Source organism: Corvus cornix, chromosome Z, assembly GCF_000738735.6.
Source record: "Corvus cornix cornix isolate S_Up_H32 chromosome Z, ASM73873v5, whole genome shotgun sequence".
NCBI lineage: Eukaryota > Metazoa > Chordata > Aves > Passeriformes > Corvidae > Corvus > Corvus cornix.
In genome coordinates, this window is record NC_046357.1 from 71,627,140 (window position 1) to 71,638,104 (window position 10,965).

At 46.3% G+C, this 10,965-nt stretch overlaps 1 long non-coding RNA gene across 1 annotated transcript; it reads right to left on the reverse strand.

Annotated features, from left to right (window-relative positions):
- Positions 1 to 1,174: 1,174 nt before the first annotated feature.
- LOC109145512 lies at positions 1,175 to 9,284 on the reverse strand. The gene is made up of 4 exons (XR_002046907.2): positions 8,951 to 9,284; positions 7,132 to 7,230; positions 4,026 to 4,163; positions 1,175 to 1,445 (listed from the first exon to the last, which is right to left on the reverse strand). It is a non-coding gene; the product is annotated as an uncharacterized LOC109145512 (long non-coding RNA).
- Positions 9,285 to 10,965: the final 1,681 nt, after the last annotated feature.

Sequence of the window (10,965 nt, forward strand, 5' to 3'; positions counted from 1 at the left end):
AACCTCCAATGACCAATGCATGGACTCAGATTGGCAAGGCTACTGAGATGTTTTTTGTGAGAAACAAGCTGGTGTTATACACTTCTTCGAGACACACTATTTCCTTATGTGGTATTTTTCACTAAGCGACCTATCACGCATTGCTGCGTCAGCAACACACTTTCTTAATGTCCTTATATGGGGGTGATCACGAGCTGCTCACTCCTCCAGCAGGCTCCTCTCCTTAGAGTGCCCGGCCTGTGGCATTTCTTCCCCCCAAGGTCAGGCAGAGACAAGCTTCTCCGTGCTGCCGTGGTGTTCTACAGGCACGTCCCACAGCCTGTAGCTCAATTCTATCTTATCTTCCTCTACACAGCATCTCTAAGAAATGTTGATGCCAGTAGGATTTAAGCCTAGGTGTTGTTCTGAAGCCCACTCAGGTAAAGGTTTTCAGCACCAGGTCAAGAGCAGGGAGGCAAGTGGCGGAGCACTGATGGACTTGGCTGTGGTTTGCAGGGTGTGCAGTGCCTACCTTTCCTTGCTCTGCCCTTCCTCTGCTGGATGGCACCTTCCTTCCCAGGAGTGAGAGCTGAGTGGCAGGTTCTGCAGCTCCCTGTCACACAACCTGGCAGTAATCTTGAGGCAGTTTCCCTCAACTTGACCATGCCAGGCAGCAAATGGGGCAGGGCCAAGTCCCACTCAGCTGTCTCTGCTTTGATGTCAGAAACTTCTACAAGCAGGGCTTGGTGGCAGAAACCTCTAAGAGTGTGGCAGGAGGGATAAGCTGCAGCCCCTCTGAAGTTCACAGTGAGTCCCCCACAGCTCCCTCATTCCCACAGTCAATTCTCTGACTGCTTGGCTGGGACTGGTTTCTGTGGCTTCCTCCATGTCTCGGTTTTAGAGACAAGTTTAGGAGAAGAACACTCTGGAATGAGTGTTTCCTCTAACAAAAAAAGGGATTCCAACAATCCCTTTCTGCCAATGAGAAAATGAATACTAGTGGATGAAAGTGAACAAAACCAACAGTTTATTGACAAACAGAGTGCCAACACAACACAAGAAGAAAATGAATAAATGCTAGATATTGAATTGTCAAAGCCTTATCCCCACCTCCACCCCCCCAAGCACACACCCACACCAAAACAAAAAAAACCCCAAAATGCCAGGGAAAGAAAAAAAACAACGGCTGATCACATGGTGGAGAAGAGGGAAAAAAATACAAATGCGACAGCTTTTGTCTCAGGGAAGAAAAAAACCAAAAGGTTCATGTAGCAGTTCGGGAAAAAAACAGATGGGAACGTGGTGAATCTCTGATGTTGGTCTCCACAGCAGATGAAGTTGGTGGATTTAGGGTCCTTTCTCTCACTGGGTTGGCTTTTCCGAGGTCTGGGTCTGGGATGGAGTGGCTTCTTGGCTCCTCGCTGATCCCCTGCTGACCCCGTCGATTTGTCCTCTCTGGCCTTGGACTGGACCAAACCAAACAGTTCAGGAAAAACACAAAGGCTGCTGAAGGACTGTTGTCACAGTCTCCAGAGAAGGGGAAAAAACCTTTTTTTGCCTAAGCTAACAAAAAACCAAGCTAGCTAAGCAACAAAGAGAGCCCAGTCTACCCGGCACTATGGACACCTGGGGAGTGAGGCTTTGAAAAACCTGCGCAAGAGCCCCAAGGCTCTCCCCTCCCCCCGGACCCACCTTAAAGCTCCAGCAACCATTTCTGGGTGTAGAGCAGATGATCATGGGAATAGAAAACCACCCCAAGACACTCCACCACCATTTCAGGCCTCCTGCCCAACATCATTCTACTTCAGTATTTTTACCACCAGGTGTGACCGATAGGTAAAGCTTTGTAGAGGGAAGACCTGGTAAAATCATGGCTCTGATGTGTTACTTAGCCTAAGGAGAAATGGACTGTGGGAGAATGACTCAGCTAGAACAGAGGAAGTGAGGCATTCGTGCCTGCACCGTGGTGTATGGCGGTTGGTTAAATTTGGTTTGTTGTGCCTTAAAACTATGTAAACTAACAACCGACTAATGGCATAAAAAGGCCGGATTTTTTGTAAATAAAGGTCCTCCTTTGCACCTGCCTGGGGACTCCTCGCTGCTCCCTAGCATTACAACCAGGTAAAACTGAATGGACTCCAAAAGTACAAGGCAGGAATGCAGAAAAGATCTGAAGATGGAGCAGCTGTCCTCTGAGGAAAGGCTGAGAGACCTGGGCTTGTTCAGCCTGCAGAAGAGCAGAGGCGTGGCGGGAGCAGCGGGACCTGGCGGTGCCCGCCTGGCCCCGCACAGCACGTGGTGGAGCGAGCCCTGTGAACGCCCGACCGAGAGGGGCGGCGTGTGGGCGGTGGCTGGCAGCAGTGGCGGTGGAGCGGAGCCACACCCAGCTGAAATGCGTGCTGGAGCAGGGCACGGGGGGGCCGCCACTTGGGGGCCCGGCCGAGATGCAGCGCCTGGCATTGGCAGCGAAGCTGCGACCAGAGGAGGCGACGCACGGAGAACTGAGCGGTGCGGCCTGGCCCGGCCTGCGCAGCCTCGAACGCGACCCCGGGAAGAGCGCGCAGGCACGAGCAGCCCCGACAATTCCAACACGGGAGCGACCAAAAGAGGGAGCAAAGACGCAGCGAGACAGAAAACAGCAGCCACTCGGAAAAGTGAAAAGATCATAGTAGCTAAGATCTTAGGGATAGTGAAATGGTATAATGTTAAGCAAAATTATGGTTTTATAACAAGGTGTGACAACCAGCAAGACATATTCGTGCATAGAACTGCTATTAAAAAGAATAACCCTGAAAAATGCATCCCAAACTTGGGAGATGGAGAGGTGGTGGAATTCAAAATTATACAAGGTAGAAAAGGGTTACAAGCATCGCAGGTCACTGGGCCTGATGGGGTTCCTGTAAAAGGCAGTATATATGCTAAAAATCGTAGTCATGTTAGACAGTATCTCCATTGTAAACCCCCCCTACAGTCTCCCTTTCCTAATCCCACCTTTCCCTTTTACCCTATGTCCTATTACCCCCAGTGTATTCCCAATCCGTTTTTTCATCCATGGTTTCCCTCACAAAACCATACCTTTGATAATTGTTTCCCCAAAAATCCCTTTCCAATGCCGAGTGGGGGATGAAAAGGGGGAGGGAAGAAGTTAAACCCTCTCCTGCCTCAGTTTCCCCACAAAGCATGCTCAGAGAGTCCTGTCTCCCTTCTGTCAGCCCTAAGATGTTCCACAGAATCTGTTTGGACATTTAAAGACTCAGGAGGGTGGCTTGTTTTGTTTTGAAACTGTTCTTGTTATGTTATCCAGTTGTTTTCATTCTCCTTTTATTAAAATAAAACGGGTGAGGTGTTGGGGTCCCTCCCCTGCCGTGTAGCCCTGGCAGAGGGGCCCTGAGGGCACAGACACGGGGTTTCCCTGCCCCTGCTCAGCCTCGTTCCCATTGGTTGGTTTGTGTTCCCTGCGCGGGCAGAAGGACCCTTGGTCCCGTGACTGGAACAGTTCCTCGGCAGAGCCCCGGCCATGCGGCTGGAGAAATAAACATCTCTGAAATATCTAGCAAGAATCCGTCCATATATATTTCTTTTCCATGGGACTCCTGGTTTGATATATGCGTGTTACAGTATCCCCGCTGTAATAGTTCTTCCTTCCCTGTTCCCCCACTGGCCCTTGCTCCATCGCCACTCCCTCAGAGTTTCCCTATTGGTTCCCATATTGGTTCGCCTGTGTACCACCCCCATGCCCTCAGATCATTGGTCCCTGATGCTCTCTGGCCTCATATATAAACCTGGGCCCTCTCATGTTCTGGGTCTTTGTCCCTGGACCCGTTCACATGCGTGGCTGGAATAAACTTCTCCCGTGGAACCCTATACAAAAACCCTTCCTGCCTCTTTGCTGTCAACTCGTTCTTGAGCCTATCTGGTGTGTGCGAATGTGTGTTTGAGTGTGTTGGCCCTGCCGAGCGGCTTCATATAGGAGATGCTTCTGGAAGGTTGCGGCACCCAACATCCGCCCGCCGCAACATGTCGCCTGCAGCTGCTCCACAATTTACCTGCAGAAGTTCCTTGGCAGACCCTCTCCTGTCCTAAGCTGTGTCCAGGCAGCACTTCAGAAAGTCACACAAGAGAGAGGATTGTAGCAAGGTGTTCTTCAGCTTTGGGGTCCTTTGTGTGGCTATCAGGTATCAGGCCTGAAGTAAAGGGAAACACGAGACTCCACCTGTTTCTTCTGTATCTGAACCTGCTCCCCTAGATCCCATTCCTTAAGCTTAGTTTTCCAGTGGCTGTTTCTTCCCTGGCAGAGGGTCAGAGACAAGTTTTCACTACCAGAACAGAAAAAACATAAATGCAGCCACACTTGTTCCAACATCCAAAAGATCTTGCCTTGACTGTCAATTTCATTGGCTGATCTCTTTAGTAGGAAGTTCATCAGCAAAACCACATTTTTTGCTCCTTGGAGAATTGACTCCAACTTTTCCACGATTGAAAAACGCCTATGTGAAGCTGAAGTTGGTTTCCTATGATACAGCTGGCAAAGCAAAACAAGTCCAGTGGGAAGGAAATCCACTTTTGCAGTAGCTGCAAACGGGTAATAAGGTCACAGATTTATTTAATATACCAAGACATAGGCAAAGATTCAGCACACAATTATAGCTGCCATCTGTGAAAACAAGATCCAAAACTTATCCAGGCCACCCAGACACATGAGAGAACAATATCCAGATGATTTAGAAGCCTGAAACTGTCAAAGAGCCAATGAATTTGGAAAAGATAGTACTGTTTTGGAGAAAATTGATGCTCCGTGTTTAATAAAGTAAAACACAAGCAGAACTGCTTGGGGTTTGGTTTGATTTACCTAGGTGGCTTGTTTTGGTTTTTGTTTGTTTGTTTGTATAAAAATGGAAGTGGGAAAGGTTCAGTGTACCCTGACAGCCAGGATGGCCAGCTGTGTTGTGGGGTGCCTTAGGCTCAGCATCGCCAGCTAGGCAACGGAGGGGATTGTCTCACTCTGCTCTGCACTTGTGCAGCCTCACCTTAAGTGCTGGGGGCAGTTTTGGACACCCCAATATAACAAAAATATTAAGCTATTAGACAGTGTCCAAAGGAAGGCCATGAGGATGATGAAGGGTCTAGAGGAGAAGCCATATGAGGAGTGGCTGAGGTCACTTGGTCTGTTCAGCCTGCAGAAGAGGAGACTGAGGGGAGACTTCATTGCAGCCTACACTACCTCATCAAGGAAGAGGAGGCGTAGACACTGATCTCTTCTCTGTGGTGACCAGTGACAGGACTCAAGTAAATGGCATGAAGTTAAGTCAGGGGAGGTTTTTCACCCAGAGGGTGGTTGGGCACTGGAACAGACTCCCCAGGGAAGTGGTCACATCACCAAACGTGACAGCTTGAAGAAGTGTTTGGGCAATGCTCTCAGGCCCATGGTGTGATTCTTGGGGTGGCCTGTGCAGGCCCAGGAACTGGACTTCTTGATGATTGTGGTGGGTCCCTGCAAAGTCAGCATATTCTGTGAGTGTAGGATTCTAGGATTCAACCTGCATTTTTGTCTTGGGGTGACTTGATGTTGTATTCCCTATCGCTGCTCTATGCCCAGAAATTAGTTTTATACCTTTCTATGCTTTTCAACTGAGCCTGAGCAGAGAGAGAGAAAACTGAGCAAACTTCTCAAAGTAGTGCTTTTCAAGGACAAACAGAGATAACACTCTCGCCTCAGAATTTTTTTTCCCCCCTGCTGCTGCTGGGCTGTGGGGAGAGGAGCAGAGAAGCACCCTGCTTGCTTGTTCAGCCAGTTTTTAGTTTTGTTTTTTTTTTTCTCCAGAGAGCTGAACTTTGTTTTCCTGGAATTTCATTTTTTTTCCGTTTTTCTGCTGGACTGCTTCAATATCAGAACACATCAGGAGGACTTTCCACCGAGCACAGAGCCCTGGGCCAAGTCCCAGCTCTGAGGAGGAGGGAGACCAAAAGGGAGGACTCCAACATTTTCCCAGGTTTTTCTCCACAGTGAGAGATTTTATTACTTAGCATTATTATCCTTTTCCTGTGTGTTTGTTAAATAAATAGTTTTTATCTCTTTCACTTTCCTTTGAGGAAAAAGTTTCTTTTTTCCCGAACCTGGTGGGGGAGGAGTGGCATGTAATCTGCCTTCTATCTGAGTATATATTTAATAATTTGGTCAAACGGACACAATTTCAAAGGCTATTTATCACATTGCTGAATGTGCTGCTGGAAAATTCTTGTCATTCAGAGACAGAGTTCAAAGACAGTTCAAAATGTGTACACGAAATTTCAGGCATCACTAAAGGCCAATATGGCACGTTTCTTATCTGTTTATGTTCCACTCCTCTTCTGAGGTACTCCCATTCATGGAACCAAAGCTGCAGCAGGTGCTGATGGGCTTCAGGGCCATTTTTAGAGCTAGACCTAGAGGAATTAGTTCAACCTGGCAGGAATGGGATTTTTTCTCATGGGAGACAGAACACTGGACAGACTAGAAAGACATTAGTATCTGAGACAATTTCCACCTTACTTTGAGAGAGGTTTCCATAAAGTGAGGAAGTTTTTTTGAGGAAGATTTTTATGCCTGCAATGCCAAGCGACCAGATGTCCACTTTGGGGCCATATCACTGGCCTCTCACAGCTTCTGGTGCCATCCACCAAGTAGTCCCAACAACAGAGGTGCGTTTTTCCTTCTTATGGATGAGCTGAGCACAGAGGCCAAATCACCTGAGGAGAAAACTAAACACTCTAAAAGCCAGATTCAATTAGGAAACCAAGAAAAAGAATGCCCCCATGCTCTGAGAATGTGCTCTTGAATCTAGCCAGAAAAGTGGCTGTGCTGTTTCCTCAGGGCTGCGGCCAAGGAAATATGGAATTGGCCACTAAACAAAATCTTCATGTTTCATGCAGTGGTTTCTATTTATTCACCTGAAGTTTGAGATACTGTAACTCCCTTCCTGTGGAAGGGACATGCATAAACCAAAGCCACTCTTCACACCTTGTTCCTTGAGATATCTCCCTGCACATTGCAACTGTGCTCTCAGCTTGCAGCAGGGGTCTATGTACAAGCATTACATTTGGGCAGCTGGCAGTCACTCCAAAGCAGCCCCACACCTCATGCTGGGAATGCTGCACCTGACCAAGAATACCTACCCAACTTGACAGATCCATCCAGGCCCAGAAGGATGTTTCACTTTTGATGTGTCTCTGGATCAACTTCCTGGAATGCAGAAAAGCCAGTCCTTGCAGGCACTGAGAGAGAGAAAACGAATAGGAAGATGAAAGTTAGCAATCTGGTTTCATAACACAAGAAAGGATCTTTCTCTAATGATTTACTTTCTAGGTGAGTGGGGAGTAATGGCATAACATGCTGCTGGCAAGAGAAAGAGCTTGCCACTCCAACCCTAGTCAAGCAGTATCTCTTTATGTGAAGGCAAATTAGCTTTGGAAAGTGAAAAGGCAACTGTTGTTCTAGACTGCCCCATGAAAACAGAGCCAGAAGGACTGATGCTGGTTTGGGCTGCTCTCTCTCTCTCCATCCAGAGGACAAATGAGAGGTTGCCCAAAAATGGTATGAAGTGGATCACTTTCAGGCAGGAGGCTGCATGAAAAAGGTTTTATTGCTGGCCTTGACAGCAGACTCAGAAGTAGCACATTAGTGACTTTTCAGAAGCAAAAACCATTTGGGGTTCAATGCTCTCCTTTGCCGCTGAGAACTGTGACAAATAAGTCTCTGTTTTTTCTTTGCTATTAATTTAAAATTTTGCTACCAACAGTTTTGCTTTTGCAGGTAAGGAATGCAGTACAGACAGGCTTCCAGCAAATGTTTAGAGAGGCAAAGTGGAGTACCATAAATAAATATAGAGAGTGTACAACATCAGTAGTTAAGAGTATAAGAACAGAGTAGAGTAAACTCTGAGAATGAAATCACTGCTGTTCTTACCACCATTGTTTCAAAGGACAATCCTGTCCAAGCCATCAGAAGCACAAGTAAGATCCCTTAACCTCCCTACAAACAGCTGCTATCCGTCCTTCACTCATTCCCATCTTGCTAATCACATCCATTAAAGAGTGCCATCTACATACTCCATTATCAGCCAGAGATCCTTATTGACAAGGTAGCTGAAGGAAGAAAACAACAGCATGGAGATGAATGTGCCTGGCTAAATTGTCTTATGGAGAAGAGCAGAGTGGACTTTTGTTTCCACGTAACTTGTACTTGTAGACAGAAAAAAATGGAGAGACACTCCATCTTGGCTATGGAGTGCTTGCAATCTCTGCAGTTTAAATCAGAAAGGCACATCCCTGGAAAAGGAAATGTCTCATATGGCAAGCAAAGGAAAAAGGCAGTTTAGTAATGGCAAAGATTAACCTGGAATAGGGATGCATCACATTAGCTGTTCATCATTCAACACATAAATTCCATCATCAACTCCAGGAACAAGGAGAACCAACTTTCACTACTTTTATCCAGGACCACGGGGGTGTGCACTACTGAGGACAGAATTTGGTCAACCTTTTGGAAAACCTTGCATAAAGTACATTCCATAAAAAAGAAAAACACTTCCAAAACTGGCAAATTATGTGTTTCTGGAAACAAGAACCTAGTCTTTGGCAGCCACAACAATGAAGAATAGTGGGACTGGCCCAAGGGAAATAATTTTGATGGTGGTTTATCAGGAATTATCATAAAATACTTGAAGAAGATCAAACCCTGAACAACCAAATGGCATGGAGGAAGCTGTTGATTTAGTAAGAGAGGGCTGATCCAGGTTTTTAAAAAACTCTCTTCAAATTATGTATGCCAGGCAAGATCATTGCAGACAAAATGCAATTTCCTCTCCTACATTGTATATGAGTAGATGAATAATGATAAAAAGATCAAATTTCTATGAGTGAGTAAGGGGCTTTCTAACCCTTGCCTTGCAAGTATGTAAATAAACATTCATATGATAATACCAGAAATATTTACCTGTCTAGGTGACAATGTTGGAGTTCTTCTTGTTCCTCATGATCAGGATTTCTTTTAGTCGTTCCGTGGTGGTCTGTTGCCACAGATCAATTTGCTTTATGGCCACCTCAAATGACATTAAAAACCATTAAATTGAGCAGTCTGTGGCACAAGATCCCAATGAACATGGAGTGTGCAATTTTGGAACAACACAGCTGAGCTGTGCCAAACTGCCTTGTGATTGGAGCAATTAGGAGCTGACATTCCAACAGCCTGTTTCTCCGCTCGCTCAGGTGCCAGTTACAGGACACGTGGCCATAGAGGTTTTGCCTTCTCAGCTTGGCAGAAATGGTCTCTAAACTATCAACACCAAAGCTCTAACAACACTCTTCACCTACATTCTTCAAATGGCCTCAGTTTATCACCACTATTGTCACTCACACACCTTTTGCAAGCACAAGACAATGGTGCTCCTGGGAACATATATCAAAACAGGTGGTCGACACATAATTAGCAATTAAAACCCAGCTAGAATGCCCTTCTCTGAAAGACATGCTGCCCTCCTTGCATTCTTTCTGGTAGTTAAGGTGGACAAAGTGTATGCAAAACGTGTTTGCAGGCTGACATAGGTCTGTGCTTCTTTTGCCCTGGCAGCAAAGTTCTACTGGCAATGCAAAGCTCCAGCTCCAGCTGCTAGCAGAGATGAAAGCACTTGAGAGCCATAGAATTTGCGGGTATGTGAGGTGTTGGGGTCCCTCCCCCGCCGTGTAGCCCTGGCAGAGGGGCCCTGAGGGCACAGACACGGGGTTTCCCTGCCCCTGCTCAGCCTCGTTCCCATGGGTTGGTTTGTGTTCCCTGCGCGGGCAGAAGGACCCTTGGTCCCGTGACTGGAACAGTTCCTCGGCAGAGCTCCGGCCATGCGGCTGGAGAAATAAACATCTCTGAAACAGCTATCAAGAATCTGTCTGTCCATATATATTTCCTTTCCACGGGACTCCTGGTTTGATATATGCGTGTTGCAGGATCCCCACTGCAACAGGTATGGGCTACACTTACTTGTCCTCCTGGGACAGTGTTGAGTGCCTTACAAATGGTTCTGAAACCCCTAGAAACAGAATAACAGCCACGAAAAGAGAAGCAGTTTAGTGCCTTGGAGTGAAAGCCAGTCCAGACAGGAGATGTCTGCTGCCTGCAGTGTTTATAAAACAACTGGTTTCATCAAGTCTTCAGCCAGTAGCACAGCAGCCCATGAGCCCTCTGCCATGCAGGGTGTCCATGAGAAAGCTTATGTCCAGCCAGGAGGCAAAAGGACTGTTGCAAATCTCAAATGGACACACTAGATTAAGTGGGTGTTTTCTTTCTCTCTTTTCTTTCTGGAGCATGAGCAGTCCTTCGTTGGCTGATTCAGCAGTTTCTGTGCTGATTTCAAACAGGTTCTGATCCTCTTATCTTGACACGGTGCATTGTGTTTGTCTTATCTTGAAAAAGCTAAGGCACATCCTGTTTCTTAGGCTTGTGATTAACATTTGCTGACTTTTTAACAGTTAATTTGTGCTTACGTGAGTTAACTACTGATCAGCCCCTCTCAGATGTGAGTTGCAATGGCTTCAGTCTAACCTGGTTGGGCAGTTCACAGAACTGCAATTTGGATGAGTTGTTACTATGAATGAATGTTTCTCTTAAGGTTATGGGCATTCCTATATGAATTTGAACCTCGATAGTCAGAAAAGTGAGAGAGCTACGAACAGCATTCATTGCCATAAAGAAATTGTGATGAAATCAGAAGTGAGAAGGTGGTAACTGAGCAATTTCATCATGTTTTCTTCTATACCATGGTTAAAGGGTTTTTACTCACATGAAAACTGGCCACATCCACTGTGACAGCTATTGGTGATTTTTGGTTTCAAGACTTTCAAAACTTGGTCCATTTGTCTATTACAACCTCTTTCAAGCATGTAAAAACACTCTTGTATGCACCACTATAGATTTTCTGAACTAGAATAGCTGGAAGATTTATTCTTAAGGTGGTGGTAGTT